Source organism: Meles meles, chromosome 6, assembly GCF_922984935.1.
Source record: "Meles meles chromosome 6, mMelMel3.1 paternal haplotype, whole genome shotgun sequence".
Lineage (NCBI taxonomy): Eukaryota > Metazoa > Chordata > Mammalia > Carnivora > Mustelidae > Meles > Meles meles.
In genome coordinates this window covers 133,965,334-133,980,018 of record NC_060071.1, presented here as the reverse complement: position 1 = coordinate 133,980,018, position 14,685 = coordinate 133,965,334, and the positions used below count along the sequence as shown (strand labels likewise).

General features: G+C 40.2%; 1 protein-coding gene and 1 pseudogene across 1 annotated transcript in view; both read right to left on the bottom strand.

Annotated features, from left to right (window-relative positions):
• SPTLC2 (serine palmitoyltransferase long chain base subunit 2) overlaps positions 1–14,685 on the bottom strand; it is a 110,811-nt gene that overhangs the window by 22,374 nt on the left and 73,752 nt on the right. The window lies entirely within an intron of this gene.
• On the bottom strand, positions 7,614–8,595 carry LOC123944790 (annotated as a pseudogene).

The window sequence follows — 14,685 nt, the reverse complement described above, 5'->3', positions numbered from 1 at the left end:
TTTATTTATTTATTTGACAGACAGGGATCACAAGTAGGCAGAGAGGCAGGCAGAGAGAGAGGAAGGGAAGCAGGCTCGCTGCCGAGCAGAGAGCCCGATGTGGGGCTCGATCCCAGGACCCTGGGATCATGACCTGAGCTAAAGGCAGAGGCTTTAACCCACTGAGCCACCCAGGCGCCCCTCTAGCTTCTGTATTAAGCAGGTCTTATATGGGAATGGTAGTTAACAGGAATGAAAAAGGAGAACTGCGTAACTGTTTAACTGATGTCACTGAGAGTGCCCGACCCTGAGGCCACTTGACTCCTGGATTCTTGGGCCTCCTTCATCTGCTCCTAGGGAGAGAGGTGGTGCCCAGAGGCTTCTGTTCATCCTGTACCCTCCTTCGCAACAGCACTCCAGCTGGTCTTCAGGGTTAAACTGCTTCAAGCTTATGCATTCTTTGCTTCTTGACCTAAGTCCCTTGACCTGCAGCAGACCCGACTTACTTTCTTTGAGCTTTGTAGACCACTGGCTTTGAGGCGTGAAGGACTTAACCTTCCCAGAAGATAAGGCCTGACTCCATTTGAAAACAGCTGCTAGGATGCCAGCAGGCACCAGGCTCATGTCCACTCAGGAGTAGCTGCCTGGACACCGGCTTCTCCTGCATGCAGCCCCCCTCCCCTTTCCCGTGCCTTCCCTTTTAAAACCCTTGGGCTTGCCCTGGATAGAGAAGATGGTCTTTGAGACGTTAGTCTACCATCTTCCCAGGTTGCCGGCTTCCTGAATAAAGCAAGCTTTCCTTTCCCATCATCACCTGTCTCTCCAGCATCGATTTTCATGTGTTGAGGAGCCAGATCTGAGTTTGGAACTGGTTCTCCTGTCTGGTGACACTGCCAAGTTTTCATTCTAGGATTTCTAATACTGTTCCATCTTTCAAAGAGGGGGTTCTTGGAAAATTTCAGTCAACCATTGCCAGTATTTCTTAGTAAGACTGCTATAGGCATTAACAATTCTTGGGCAAGGCTGTCCAGTGTCCTGAAAAGCATTTAGAATCACTGACCCTTTGGTGATCAATGCCATTACCACTTCCTCAGTGAGGCTGTCTGTGACAGCCAAACAAGCCCCTGGACGTTTCCCAATGTGTCTTAGGAAGGCAGCACAGTTCTTGGTTAGGTGAGAACTACTATTGGCCCTAAGTTACTTCTTCATAGGGAGCATGGGTTTCTTTTCTCTTTAGCCTTAAAACTTAAGTTGGAGATGCATTAGCTGTATATAGATCTTGGGCATGTTTTTACCTCCCTTAGAGTCAATTACCAATTATCTAGAGGAAGACATACACGTGGGGAAATCTGGTATATTTAAAGTGTAAAATCACACATGGGAAAACCCAATATAAAGTATGAGCTAACTGATTAACAGTGTATTAAAAGGTAGTATTGTATAATTAGGTAGGGCCTCTCTTCAGCAGGCCCTTTCCTTACCTTTCTGGAATTGTAATTCTATTCCATTAATTTGACTGTTCCAATTACAGCTTATATCATACATTGTGTTCCCTTATTACTCTCTTTAATTTTTCTCCTCCTTCTATTGAGATGTAATTCGCAGCTTGAGTTGTAAAAGATGTAACTTGCAGTTTGAGTTGTAAAAGCTCTTCCTTATCAGACATGATTTACAAAATTCCTCCCATTCTGAGGGCTGTACTTTCACTATCTGGATGAGATGTCTTTCAAAGAACAAAAACTTTGATGAAGTACAATTTATTTTTCTTGCTTGCTTGTTCTTTTGGGTGTTGTAACTAAGAAATCACTGCCTGGGGGCCGTGATGGTACACCCGACTGATCTCAGGGACATGAGATAGAACCCCAAGTGCGGCTCTGTACTCAGCAAGGAGTTTGCCTAAGACTCTCTCTCCCTCTCCCTCTGCCCTCCCCTGGATGCACAAACTCTCCTTCTCAAAAATAAATAAATCTTAAAAAGGAAAAAAGAAAAAGAAAGAAACCCTGTCTAATCCCACAGTCATGAGATTTTTCATCTATGTTTTCTTCTAAGAATTTTGTAAATTTAGGGCACCTGGGTGGCTCAGTGGGTTAAGCCGCTGCCTTCGGCTCAGGTCATGATCTCAGGGTCCTGGGATCGAGTCCCGCATCGGGCTCTCTGCTCAGCAGGGAGCTTGCTTCCCTCTCTCTCTCTCTGCCTGCCTCTCTGTCTACTTGTGATCTCTCTCTGTCAAATAAATAAAATCTTTAAAAACAAACAAACAAACAAACAAAAAAAACAAACAAAAAAAGAATTTTGTAAATTTAGCTCTTACATTTAGGCCCTTGATCCATTTAGAGTTTTTTTTTTTTTTTCAAGATTTTATTTACTTGTTTGACAGACAGAGATTACAAGTAGGCAGAGAGGCAGACAGAGAGAGAGAGGGAAGCAGGCTCCCTGCTGAGCAAAGAACCGGATACCGAGCTCAATCCCAGGACCCTGGGATCATGACCCGACCTGAAGGCAGAGGCTTTAACCCACTGAGCCACCCAGGAGCCCCAAGTTTTTTTTTTTTTTTTTTTTTTTAAAGATTTATTTATTTATTTGATTGACAGAGAGAGAGAGAAAGAGATCGAAAGAGGGAACACAAGCATGGGGAGTGGGGCGGGGAGAAGCAGGCTCCGTCCCAAGACTCTGGGATCATGACCGGAGCCTAAGGCAGACACTTAACAAACATACCATCCAGGTGCCCCTAGTTATTTTTGTATATGGTGGGAGGCAGGGGTCCAACTTAATTTTCGCATGTGGATATCCAGTTGTCTCAGAATCATTCATTAAAAGAGACTTTCTGGGGCGCCTGGGTGGCTCAGTGGTTTAAGCCGCTGCCTTCGGCTCAGGTCATGATCTCAGGGTCCTGGGATCGAGTCCCGCATCAGGCTCTCTGCTCGGCGGGGAGCCTGCTTCCCTCTCACTCTCTCTGCCTGCCTCTCTGCCTACTTGTGATCTCTCTCTGTCAAATAAATAAATAAAATCTTAAAAAAAAAAAAAAAAAAAAAAAAAAAAGAGACTGTTCTTGGGGCGCCTGGGTGGCTCAGTGGATTAGGCCGCTGTCTTCGGCTCAGGTCATGATCCCAGGGTCCTGGGATGGAGTCCTGCATCGGGCTCTCTGCTCAGCAGGGAGCCTGCTTCCCTTTCTCTCTCTCTCTCTGCCTGCCTCTCTATCCACTTGTGATCTCTCTCTGTCAAATAAATTTAAAAAAAAAAATCTTTTAAAAAATAAATAAATAAAAGAGACTGTTCTTTCCCCATTGGGCTGTCTTGCTGAATACCAACTAATAAGAAATTAGTAAGTTTACTTCTGGACTCTCAGTTGTGTGTGTGTGTGTGTATATATATATATATTTTAAGATTTATTTATTTTAGAGAGAGAAAAAGAGCAAGCAGGAGAAGGGGCAGAGGGAGAGAGAATCCTGAAGCAGACTCCCCGTTGAGTGCAGCGCCCAACGCAGGGCTGGATCCCAAGATCCTGAGATCAAGAGTCAGCCACTCGGGCGCCTGGGTGGCTCAGTGGTTTCGGCCGCTGCCTTCGGCTCAGGTCATGATCTCAGGGTCCTGGGATCGAGTCCCGCATCGGGCTCTCTGCTCGGCAGGGAGCCTGCTTCCCTCTCACTCTCTCTGCCTGCCTCTCTGCCTACTTGTATCTCTCTCTGTCAAATGAATAAATAAAATCTTTAAAAAAAAAAAAAAAACTATTTAAAAAAAAAAAAAAAAAAAGAGTCAGCCACTCAAATGACTGAGCCATCCTGGTACCCCTATACTCTCAGTGTATTTCTCGGTCTATGTATTTATACTTATGTGACTATGACACTATCTCGACGCTACAGCTTTGGGACACAAGACTCCTCTAATTTTGTTCTTTTTCCAGTTTGACTATTATAGGTCTCTTGCATTTCCACATGAATATTAGGATTCACTTGCCAATTTCTACAAAAAAAGCAGCTGGGATTTTGAAAGGGATATTGTTGAATCTATAGATCACCTTAGGAAGTACTGTCATCTTTTTTTTATTTTTTTAAGATTTTATTTATTTGACAGAGAGAAAGAGATCACAAGTAGGCGGAGAGGCAGGAAAAGAGAGAGAGGAGAAAGCAGGCTCCGCACTGAGCAGAGAGCCCAATGCAGGGCTCGAACCCAGGACCCTGGGATCATGACCTGAGCCAAAGGCAGAGGCTTTAACTCACCGAGCCACCCAGGTGCCCCGGAAGTACTATCATCTTAACAATACTAAGTCTTCCAACCCATGAGCAGAGATACCTTTCCATTTGGTTAAGTCTTCTTTCTGCTTTTTTTGTACATTTTTTTCCTTGGGTAGAATGCAGTAAATATTGTCAGAATATTGAGTTGAGTTGAGAAGGCAAGGCGAAGCAAGTAGTGAATAAACACATTTAAGATAAAATGATAGAGCTCCTAATTTGAATAAGAATAAATAATGTTTCTTCCCTCTCTAATCCCCCCTGGAAATGTGTTTTTAAATACATTAAAATGTGTTGGAAAGGTTATACTGAGTGTTGACAAGACTATGGAACACTCAAGATGTTACTAGTGAAACTGTGAACTGAGACTTTGTAAAAATGGCAATATATGCTGATTCTTAGCATATGTCTATTCCTTTTTTTTTTTTTTAAAGATTTTATTTATTTACTGGACAGACAGAGATCACAAGTAGGCAGAGAGAGAGGAGGAAGCAGGCTCCCTGCTAAGCAGACAGCCTGATGCGGGACTCGATGCCAGGAACCTGGGATCATGACCTGAGCCGAAGGCAGAGGCTTTAACCCACTGAGCCACCTAGGCGTCCCGCGTGTCTATTCTATGACCTGGCATTTCCATTCCTAGGTACAAACACAGAACAGAACTGTGTGCCATAAGACATATACAAGACAGCTACTCTTAATAACAACCCAAATCAGGAAACAACTAAAATGTCCATTAGCAGAATGAATAACTAGTAATATATTCTAACAATATTTATTGTTTGATACTAGGTAGCAATGCAAATGAACCATATTGTTCCACCCAAATGTGCACATAAATCTCAGAAGACATGATGATGAATAATATACACCAGATCCAAAAGAGTGATAATACGTATTGCATGTATGATTCCATTTATATGAAGTTGAAGAATAGGCAAAACTAATATACAATGACAGAAGTCAAAATAGTGTCGAAATTATCTTTAGCAAGGAGGAATGGAGACTGGAAAGAGGCACAAGATAGCCTTCTGGGAAACTGGAAATGTTCTAATCTCATGATCCGAGTGGTGGTTAGACAGGTGTGTATTCACTGAACTGTATGCCTAAGATTTGTGTATGTTATTGTAGGAATGTTAATACTTAAATAAAAGTAAAAGTAAAAATAAGTATTTAAATACTTGGAAAATCAAAGGAAGTTAAAAAAACTGGAATGAGATTAAATTTCTGATCCCTCAATTTATATCTTAAAAATATCCAACTATTATATAATAATCATGTTTTTAAAAAATCACCCTTTTACTTAAACACACACACACACAAAGAATCATCTAGATATTACAGGGTGGTCTCAGGCATTCTCCTGCCAACCTTTGTTATTTAAGACAAAGCTGGAAAAATATTGAAATTTTTGGTGCTGGGTGTTTCAGGAATTTCTAAGACAGGGGAAGTGTTATGAAAACAGTACTTACCGAGTTAAAGCCGTTGCCCAGAGGCAGGAAATGAAAGCATAAAGGGGCTGGCCCTTCCTTTCTCTTTTTAAAAAATCGTATGAATGAAGGCACAAATGAGACAATACTAGCCATAAAAATATTTATTTTCCACCTGTGCATCTGCTTTCATTCTCACAAAGTCATTTTTCCCTAGATATTTTAGTATTGGGTTTTTCTTCTACATATTTTGCATGAGGGAAAAACTAAGGAAAGCCTGGCACAAAGTATTGCTAAGTCTGGTCCCTACTGCCAACTGGACGAATGCCTTTAGGAGAGCTACAGGGCATTATAATTGGAATTGTCAGTGTGTGATGGGACACAAATACTCAGCAGAGAACACGTTAAAATGATGCCACTGCAGGAATGCAGCAGGAACAAGGGTTTGCCAGAGAGGTGAATTTGGGATTAAAAAAGCTTAAACATCTCTGGATGAGCGGAATATTATCAATTCACAGAAAAACAGGGTCTCTTGAGACTGTTTTCTAAGAAAGACTCAAATCTGAAAACCTGACCGTGAAATCTGAAAACCTGACCGTGAAATATGGTAATGTTGGCAAAATACTAATTTCTTAGGACTAATGCTTTTGGTAAATTAGAAGAGAAGGACGGGTTCTTTTGGGAAGTGGAGGGTTTGACTTTGATTTTACAATGGGTAAAGCTGAGCAGAGGGAGCAGGCGCAGACAGTTCAGGGACGGCTGGACTTGTCCCAAGACTTGAGATATTCCTGAACGAAATAAACCCTAGGCAAACAGAACATTCCTTACATGTGCAAGCATATCCTTTAATGGAAAGAATTGCTGGGATTCCTGACTCTACTTAATCAGGAAATCAGAGTTCAAAAATAACTTACTTCTTCCAAGAAAGAGGAAGTGGATTGGCAACTGAACATTTAGATTCGATAACCAACAGTAATAAAAAATATTCTGAAGTCTCTGGGGTTTTCAGGAGCCTAAAGGAAAACAAGTGAATGTTGAATCTGCATTAAATTGATCCTTACTTTTAAAAAATATGTACATCTATAAAAATCTCAATAAAACATGTAAGTTTGTTTCACACCGTATTACTACTCCATTAAATGATGAACTATTCCATTAAATCCAGTATTGTCAATTAAAAGAAAAGTGCTCAGATTTGAGAAAATGACCAATTTATATTAAGTTCACCAAGAGTTAAAACTGTGCATATACAGTAGCTGTGTGTGGATTTTTTTAAGTCTGCTAAAATAGGGGCGCTTGGGTGGCTCAGTGGGTTAAGCTTCTGCTTTTAGCTCAGGTCATGATCTCAGGGTCCTGGGATTGAGTCCCAATCGGGCTCTCTGCTCAGCAGGGAGCCTGCTTCCCCCTCTCTCTCTGCCTGCCTCTTTGCCTACTTGTGATCTCTCTCTCTCTCTGTCAAATAAATAAATAAAATCTTAAAAAAAAAAGTCTGCTAAAATAAAATTGGGATGCTTATTGCTTTTTCTACTGGCTGCAGCAAAAAATCAATATAAACTTTGTCTTTTTCAAATGAGCTGCATTAAAACCATACTTTCTCAAGACAAAACTCAGTTTCAAAATCTTCAAAGTGTTTAGATATCAAAGACAAATACAGATTTTTTTTTCATTAATGATAAGGAGAAACAAGAGAACCAGTTGTTTTTGTTTTGTTTTAAGATTTTATTTATTTGTTAGAGAGAGTGAGCAAGAAAGTGAGCATAAGCAGGGAGAACAGCAAGCAGAAGCAGAAGCGGGCTCCCTGCTGAGCAAGGAGCCCGATATGGGACTCGATCCCAAGACCCTGTAATCATGACCTGAGCCAAAGGCAGACACTAAACTGACTGAGCGACCCAGGTGCCCCTCAAAGTTCTTTATACTTAACGGTTTCCATTAAGTAAGTGCAGAAGCAGAAATGTGTACACATCCCAAAGCATCTTCTTCAGTTGGTTTCCTGTGCTTTCTTTGCATTCTGGTCCTCCTGCCTTATCTACTAGCGGTATTAACTGCTGGTGTTCTGCTAGAGTCTTTAATGATTCCATAATGAAAGGCAGATAATTATACTTCCTTTTGATATTTTCAAGTCTTTTAATAAGCATCTGGTTTTTGGTAACCTCTGACTGAACAGCAATTATATTATTACCCTGATCTGTATCCATTGGTTCCTCAGCAAATTGTCTTTGTAACTCTGCTATCTTCTCTTCATATGTCATTTTTCTATCAGATACAATGCCCATTAAGTTAAATCGAATTTCACCTTTGCCGTACTTTTGTATCCTTTTTCCTATGACTGGCTCACCGCACTGATGCAGTCATCTTGAGGTGCGTACCAAAACCAATCAGTCCTTCTCTTCATCCACCTAATTAATGCAATCTTCCATTTACAGGAACATAACTGACAAAGTGAAAAGCATCTCTTTTGCTGATGTCTTTGCACCAAATTCAGACATCTGCTGTCTGGCAAAACTGTTGTGTACATGTCAAATCACATGTTGATCACATGTCAATCACATGTTGATCACACAAATCACAAATCTGAACTGTTGAGTGCCAAACCTTTCATAGCTGCATCAAAACTTGGTGAAAATTCTTGAAACTCTGATAATGTCTCTCCTAAACAGACACCTTGATGGGTACAGTTCAATAACACACTTACTATGGCTTGAGTAGCACAACCATCATTAATTACCTGCTTGGCAAATACATCTAGAGTCCTGAAGTACAAAGCCTGCTGGTTCTTCTCCTGGCTGCCACTTGAAAAGAAAAATTAACCCATCAACTGGCTTTAACTCTTCAAAATTCTCAGGCTCTAAACTCCTTAATTCTTCTACTTGGGCTCTATGGCAACCAAATTCTTTAGTGAGTTCCGTGAAGACCCTAGGGTTCCTTTTCATGAGGCACCACTCCCTAGTACTGCCTGTCATGGCCCAGGCCACAAACACCCTGGCTGCTACCTCAGGCTCTGTCCACCTCCCACCAACGGCCAGGGGCCACTGATATCAGTGATCTCAGCAAACCTGCCACTGAGCTCCTTATTTAGCCCCTTGTCATCCTGCCTGCTCCCCCCATAGCCTGCTTCAGGATTTGTTAAAGAAATAAAAGGGGGTTCCTGGGTGGCTCAGTGGATAAGTGTCTACCTTCGGCTCAGGTCACGATCCCAGGGTTCTGGGATCAAGCCCTGGGTCAGGCTCCTTGCTCAGCAGGAAGCTTGCTTCCTCCTCTCCCACTCCCCCTGGGCCTCTGTCAAATAAATAAATAAAATCTTTAAAAGAAAAAAAGGAAAGAAAGAAAGAAAGGCAGAAAGAAAGAAAGTAAACACCTAAAGAAGTTGAATTTGGAGACTACTAACATTTTTTTGAAACCTTACCTAACTTTAAGATACAAAAACTGTTAAAAAACAAATCTAGTACATAAAAATAAAGGAAAAAAATTTCATTTATTTTCGTGTCTATTTGGTAGAAATACAGGAGACAGAGAAGTAACATCATAGTCTTTACACCAAAGACAGAAATCTCACCAGGAAGGCTACAGAGAAAGGGAAGAATGTATTACGTGCTAGGCAAACAGACATGAAACAAATGGATCCCGAGTATCCACCAGTGTGTGCCAGCCATCCAGGCCCTGGAAACACTGTATGGAACAAAAGAGACAAAACTGCCGGCAAGGGGTGTACATTCCGATGTGGGAGATAAGACAACGAAAAAATAAATACCCCACTCAGCTGGTGTGTGAGGAATGACCTGGGTGAGCCGAACACAATCTCCACAAAGTGCACGGCCCAAAGCAGAAGCACCTGCCATTTCCTAGGGCAGAGTGAACCAGCAGGTTGGAACTGAGCCACAGTCAAGGGAGTGTATGGTACAGAAGGTCTACAAGGGGCCAGATAACAAGGGATTCACAGTCTTTACTGTAAGAAAGGCTCTGACTCTGACTTTGACTTTGAGAAGCAGGAGAGACCCTGGGAGAATTCTTTTTTTTTTTTTTAAAGATTTTATTTATTTATTTGACAGACAGAGATCACAGATAGGCAGAGAGGCAGACAGAGAGAGAGGAAGGGAAGCAGGCTCCCTGGGAGAATTCTTAAACAGAAGATTGATAAGCTCTCTGGTGTTTCCACAGGATCACCCTGAGTGTTGCATTTAAAGAGAGGTGAGGACAGAAGCAGAGAGGTCATGGGAGAGGACAGTGCTCAGACTAGGGTGACAGCAACAGGTATGAAAAGCGGATGGGGGATATATTTTGAGGGTAGACAGAAATGATAGAAATCGTTAAAGTGCATAGAAGATACATAATAAATATTTAACGAATGAATGAATCCTGGATAGGAAGAACAATCTGGACTAGAGTATTCAGGAAAGGTATCCAAGAGTCATCACACTGCACTGAACACTCTGCATGGAGGTCTCCTATTCCTAATTTTCAGCATTGTTTATCTTAATTCTTCCAAATAATTTTTTCTTGATCCTTCTATGACTAGTAAATCCATGTTAAAATAGAAGTCTAAGTTAAGCCAATAACAGTGGGGATACAGAGTAGCAGACAGGTTCAAAGATATTAAGGAGGCACAATCTAAAGGCCCTGGTGATTAAATTTTTGGAATGTAGAAGCAAAGAAAATACAACAGTGATTTCTTGTTTAGACAACTTCATAAATAGTGATGCCACTATCTGAGGGAACACAAAAGAAAAAGCACGTCTGAGGGCAAACAAATGGAAAAGCCTAAAAACTTTAGAGAAACAAAATTCAATTTGTGGGGATCAAGTATTTTTAAAGTCTGAAGGTTTAAAATTAAGTAGGTCAAGCCTACTACTTCTAAACTTGGATTGGCATATTTAAAGTTAATTACTGTTTGGAATGATGAGAAGATTCTGGAAATGGACAGTGGTAACGGTTGCACAATGCTATAAAATGTACTTAATGCGAGTGAACTGCAGACCCCAAATTAGCTAAAATGTTAAAAATTTTATGTTACATATATTTTACCACAATGTTCACTCACTAGAGGTCAAGGTTCTTTTTAATGAGATATAATTCACATTCTATACAGTTCACCCATTTAAAACATGCAAGTCAATGTTTTTAGTATATTTGCAGAATTATGCAACCATCATAATCATTAATTTTAGAACATTTTTATTGCCCCCCCCCCCCCAAAGAAACCAGCACACGCCAGCAGTCAGTCATTCCCATTTCATCCCAATCTTCCAGCCTATATGTCAGGTATAAACAATACTTTTTGTGGTTTTGAAGAATGTAATATAATTCATCTCAAACTCACTTTTTTCTATGTAAACAAAAGACTTAAGGGATAAATTCTGAAAAAAGTCCACACTTCTTAAAACCCTAAGTCCTTCTCCACCATTAGCTTGGTGGTAAATACGCAGCTCTACTAACAAAAATTCCTGGACAATTTTTCTGCATTTTAGATGAAAATCACACAAATCTGTAAATATGAGCAATTTGTTTTTCATTTCCATTTTGTTTTGTTATTTTCTACCAATATTTTGTGTATTTCTAAGCTTGAAAAACTTCAAAGGAACCAAGAGCACTATGAAAGATGAAAGACAGGGGCACTTGGGTGGCTCAGTGGGTTAAGCCTCTGCCTTTGGCTCAGTCATGATCTCAGGGTCCTGGGATCGAGCCCTGCATGGGGCTCTCTACTCAGCAGGGAACCTGCTTCCCCTCCCCTCTCTGCCTGCTTCTCTGCCTACTTGTGATCTCTGTCAAATAAATAAATAAAATCTTGAAAGAAAGAAAGAAAGATGAAGGACAGAAGAAAAAAAATTAGGTTATGGAAAAATTTCTAGCACCTTTTAAGACATGTCTCTACTCTGTGCGTCATTAATTTGTTCTTTTTATAAGTTTCTGTTTCTGTTCTTACACCTTTCGTGTGTGGTCTCCTGGCCTCAAAACAAACTGCAAACTCTGAGGGCAAATACAGTTTTCTCCCCAGCACGTTCCCCCAAAATATACAGCCATTCAAGTTGGTCTGAGAAAATGGAAACCCTTTTATGTGTTCAAATTAATTTGGATTTACAGCTGAATTACCTATATTCAATTACACTAAGCCAAATAATAATGAAATATTTCATATACAAAAAGCATTCTGACATTTGAACCTTGACATCCAGGTTCAAATTCTGGCTCCATCACTTGTAACTCTACGACCTTGGGTAAGCAACTTAACCTCTCTGCTGCTTCATTTTATAAAGGAAGGAGAACTTTGTCTAATACTTGTTCTGAGAATTTATTTACAAACTTAGAGCCGTGCTCTCAGTCTATAGTAAACACAATAACATGTTCACTATTATCATTTCCCTCCATTCATGTATTTTTCCCTTAAAATTGTGCCATTTACATCTTCCACATTACATGATCTGACCCTTTAGCTTAGCTTTCGAAGATGAAATAAAGGATCCTCTTGCTTTCCCTCACTGTTTCTAGTCCTCCACTTTCTAATCTCTTATCACACTTTTAACATATAACATAGGGCACAGCTGATATTACCAACATTTAAACACATATAACAGATAGAAGTTTATAATTTATAACCACACCTCATATATTACGTCCTCTACCATACACTACCGACTTTCCAAAGCGAGTTTTAACCAGTGTTCCCTGATCTCTGCCATCACATCACCCATTAATTGCCATCCAGATGAGGCCAATTATCCATGTAATTGGAGTATTCAAGACAGCAAGCAGAGGACCTTACTTTCTGAAAACCACTCCTCACCATAACAGGGACGGGACCTGGTCTCTACCTGGGCTAAATAGATTCTCTCCCCTAGTCTGGAACGGGCATACAGAGTTGCTTGTGCTAACGTTTTAAAACCTGAAACCATCAGAGAGCCATTTTTGAAGTAAGACATCAAAGCAGTAAAAACATGTCTGAGAAAGACAGGAAATAATAACTTCACTGTTTCTTCCTAAATTTCACTCCTGAGCTTTAGTCTGGACACTTCTGAAGTCAGACTATCTGGGTTTATGTTCAGGCTCCATCATCGACTAGCTGTAAAGTTGTGGCTAGGTCACTTAATCTCTCTGAGCCCAGTTTCCTCATCTGCAAAATGGAATTGATAATGACGATGATGATTTTACCTACTTTGTAAGCTTGTTTTAAGGATTAAGTGAAATAATACAGGCAAAGTGCTAATAAAATGCCTTGTACATGGTGTTTAAAAACTCACTGTTTCAATTATGTATATATGTAACAATTTACAATTTTTGTTTATATATGTAACAATTTACTATTTTTATTATTTTACTTATAACAATATTTTAAGAATTTATTCTTCTTTCTTCAAATTGGAAAAAAGCCAGGAAATAGATGAGTATATATACTTCGTCTTCTAAGGAGGTAGTAGAGATCTTGAGCAAAAAGAGAAAAAGAAAGTTAAATGACTCTTCTGACTCTAAAACCTAATCAGACGCCAAAAGGAGCAGAATAAAAATTAATAAAATAGAACACAGAAGGGGTTAGGAGGTATTAAGAAATGCTAGGAAAATGTTGCTTAAGAATTCAAAAAACTGAATGATTTGCCTTAAGGAGTTTTTGAAGATACTATGTCATTTTTTCATGGCTGGCACATGGTAGTAGTCAAAAAGTGATTGCTGAATGAATGAAATCTTATTGTGCCTTAAACTAATTGGGTAAAAAAAAAAAAAGTCAAAACCAGATAGAGGAGGTAGTAAGAAGTTCTATCTGGATGTGTGAAAGATCAGATACCAATTAAAGGAATAATATGCCTTAAAAAGACTAAAAAAGATAAAAATGTAACAGACACAGCTCTTATCTGCTAATAAAATAAATTTAACAACATATTCTCAATTAACTGTGCAGATGGGGGTAGAGTGAGGTACAGCAGTCATGGTGCTCAGATAACCAAGAAAGTCTCCATCTGAATTTGAAATATATGTATTTTTTAATTTTTAAAGATTTTTATTTATTTATTTGACAGAGAGAGAGAAAGAGAGAGTGTGTGAGCCATGGGGAGCGGAGAGGGACAGAGGGAGAAGCTGACCCCGCACTGAGCAGGGAACCCCACATGGAGCTCGATCCTAGCACCCCAGATCATGACCTGAACGGAAGGCAGACACTTAACTGACTGAGCCATCCAACTGCTCCTGAAATATATCTTACTATCAAAAGCAGACTTACCTTATTGCTAACATTTTTATTTATTTATACTTATGTATTTGACAGAGAGACACACCGAGAAAGGGAACACAAGCAGAGGGAGTGGGAGAGGGAGAAGCAAGCTTCCTGCTGAGCAGGAAGCTGGATGTGGGACTTGATCCCAGGGCTCTGGGATCATGACCTAAGCCGAAGACAGATGCTTAATGACTGAGCCACCCAGAAGCCCCATACTGCTAACATTTAATTTTGGCATAAGTCCACAAAGGGCAGTTCTGCCAAGATGGGAAAAGACTAACACCACATCCCCTAACAATCTTTAGAGGAAATGATACACATGTGTAGCTGCACAGGTGGATCAGGATGACAAATGTGCCATAATCTCTTTGCAAAACTAAAAATATATGAAACATGCAAAATCCACGAATAAGCAAAAATTAACTAAGAAGCTCTGTTTGCAAACACTTTATATATACAGAAGAACAAAAAATTCAACCCAGAGCAGCACATTCATCTGTCAAAAGTAACTCTTCCCAAGCAACGCCTTATCATGGCCTATTTTCATTTCAATTACTGTTTTGAGCTTAGAAATGCGAGAATTCTAGGTATAGAGACTGCCCAATCTGGCTATAACATAACCCCTTTCAGGAGGGTGAGGGATCTGCAAGCACATGTGTTCCAGCATAATCCTATGGAGATGTATGTTCAGACAGGTACAGAGGAGACTGCTTCTCCTCCTGAATCTCCTGTAATTATGGCAGGTTTTTGGCAAGTCCACTGTTTCTTCTACTATCCTCACAATTCCAGGTCGCTACTCTCAGGCTACAGTAACATCTGTGATGCTTGACACAGTATCAAAGGCCTTCACTAACTA